We start from the raw sequence: 2,946 nt of genomic DNA, 5'->3' as shown, positions 1-2,946 counted from the left end.
TCCAAAAGCCATCAAATTTTGACTCTAGCCAAGCTTTAGAGGGGCAGAACCCACAGAAAGACTGAGTAATACAATTTCCCAGTCGAAGACAACTTAGAAGTTCTGCAGGAAAGGTCTGTTTCACCGGGACTGGGGGTTGGAAAGAGCCACAGTGCAGCTAGACTGGAGCAAACCAGGTCCAGCCTTCTAGAACAGCCTGTGGGGCGCCTGGGTCCCTGGGGGTGCCTGGGTCTGTGACAGAGGGACCAGTTTCCAGACCTCTTGACCAGGGATCACCAGAGGGACAGCTTGAAGAGGCAGTGAGAGAACTCTGCTACACCAAAGTGAGTATAGAACAGAGCACTGGCATCAAAGCAGCCCTGTGGTGAGAATCTGCAGTGTGAATCTGTGAAGACACCCAGCACTTCCATAATGGGGTCAGGGGAGACTGCAGAGATCTCTCTGCTCTTCCTGGGGCAGACTTTGTTGTATGCCCAAACTCAGATCCAGGTTGCAGTTTGGGTCCCCAAACTAGCTGAGCAGGGACCCTCCTCACAGCTCCAGGGCAGAGGGGAGGGTCTGTGGTCATCCACATACTAGAGCACAGGGAAGAGAGCAGTCAGAGCCTCTCATAAAACCTTGGCGGAAGGGGCAGCTAGGTGGTGTAGTGGATAAAGCACTGGCCTTGGAGTCAGGAGTACCTGGGTTCAAATCCTGTCTCAGACACTTAATAATTGCCTAGCTGTGTGGCCTTGGGCAAGCCACTTAACGTTGTTTGTCTTGCAAAAAAAACCTAAAAAAAAACCCTTGGAGGAATCAAAGTCCCTTTGGTGTGTCTCAACGCCCACCTCCATAGCCTTGGAAGTACAGAAAATCAGTCATAGGCTGAGGAAATGAACAAACACAGAAAAAGAAGAATCTGACCATAAAAAAATTACTTTGGTCCCATGGAGCATCAAAACACATACTCAGAAGATGACAAAGTTGAAGTTTCTGTGTCCAAAGCCTCCAAGAAAAATAAAAAATGGGCTCAGGCAATAGAAGAGCTCAAAAAAGACTTTGAAAAGCAATTAAGGGAGGTAGAGGAAAAATTGGGAAGAGAAATGAGAGTGATGCAGATAAATCATGAAAACCAAGTCAGCACCTTGGTGAAAGAAATACAAAAAGATACTGAAGAAAATAACGTTAAAAACCAGTTTAGGACAAATGGAAAAAAGCAGCCCAAAAGGCAAATGAGGAGAAGAATGCCTTAAAAAGCAGAATTAGTCAGCCAGAAAAGAAGATAAAAAAGGCTCTCTGAAGAAAATGACTCTTTCAAATGTAGAGTGGAACTAAAGGATGCTGATGACTATGAGAAATCAGGAAGCAACAAAACAATAACAAAAGAATCAAAAATTAGAAGAAAATGTGAAATCTCATTGGAAAAATAACTGACCTTGAAAACATATCCAGGAGAGATAATTTAAAAATTAATGGGCCAAGAGTCAAGACCAGGAAAAGAACCTAGACTTCATTTTTCAAGAAATAATACAGCAAAATTGCCATGAGATCCTAGAAGCAGAGGGTAAAAATAGAAATTGAGGAAATTCACTGATTCCTCCAAACTCCCAGGAATATTATAGCCAAATTCTAGAACTCCCAAGTCAAAGAGAAAATACTAAAAGCTGCCAGAAACAAACAATTCAACTACCATGACTCTATAGTCAAAATTACACAAGATTTGGCAGCATCTATATTAAAGGTGTAAGGGGTTAATAGAGTACATGGCCATGAGGAGTTCATCCTGAGAGTCATTGAGACCTGGGACAACAGGAATGTCCATACCAGAGTGCTCTGAACTCAGGAAGGAGCTCTGGCCCTTCTCTCTCTTTGTTCTCCTGCCTTTCATCCTTATCTCGTTGAATATTCTCAGGAAGTAGCTTTTGTCCTTATCCCTCTGCCTTTCATCCTCATCCTGTTTAAGTGTCTCAGGAAAGAGTTTTGGTCCTTATCTCTCTGCCTTTCATCCTTATCTTGTTGAAGATTCCACATATTCCAGGATACACACCTGGATATGAAGAATGCTGATACAGGGGGACTAGCACCTGCAATAAACTCCTTGCTTATCTCTCACTGGCTGACTTTCATTATTGAACATGGGGGTCATGTCCGGTGGCACTCCGAAGAACTGTGTAAATTAGGCTGAGGCCTGGCTGTCCAGAGTGGAATGCAACATAAAGGCTTGTAGGGCTTGGAATATGATATTCTGGGAGGCAAAAGATATTGGTTTACAACTGAGAATCAACTACCCAGCAAAACTGAACACCCTCTTTCAGGAGAAAAGATGGACTTTCAATGCAACAGGGGACTTTCAAACTTTTCTATTAAAATGACCAGAGCTGAACAGAAAGTTTGATCTCCAAGTACAAGACTCAGGTGAAGCATAGAGGGGGTGAACGAGAAGGACTAATTATGAGGAACTTAATGATGTTGAACTGTTTGCATTCCTGCATGGGAAGAAGATATTGATAACTCATATGAGCTTTCTCATTTATAAGAGCAGTTAGAAGGAGCATTTATAGACAAGACATAGGAGGGAGTTGAATTTAATGATAAAATATGGTATAAAGATGGATTCCATGGGTAATAAAGGAAAGTACTGTGAGGATGGGGAAAGGAGAGACACCAGGGGCCAAGGTATTTCACATAAAAGAGTAAAAAAAAAAGCTTTTGCAATGGAGTAGAATGGGGGAAGGTGAGAGGGAATGAGGGAGCCTTCATTCTCATTAGAAATGGCTCAGAGAGGAACTAACATATACACTTAATAGAGTGAGGAAATCTCTCTCACCCTAGAGAAAAATGTGAGGAAAGGGGTGGGATAAGGGGAAATGGTGGGGGAGAGGGTATTCAGATACAACATACTTCTGAGCAGGGACAGGGTGAAAGGAGAGAGAGAATGGAATAAATGAGAGTGGGGAAGAATAGAGT

This window comes from Macrotis lagotis, chromosome 3 (assembly GCF_037893015.1).
Source record: "Macrotis lagotis isolate mMagLag1 chromosome 3, bilby.v1.9.chrom.fasta, whole genome shotgun sequence".
Lineage (NCBI taxonomy): Eukaryota > Metazoa > Chordata > Mammalia > Peramelemorphia > Peramelidae > Macrotis > Macrotis lagotis.
The sequence above is the reverse complement of the archived record's forward strand: the minus strand, read 5'-3'. Positions refer to the sequence as shown.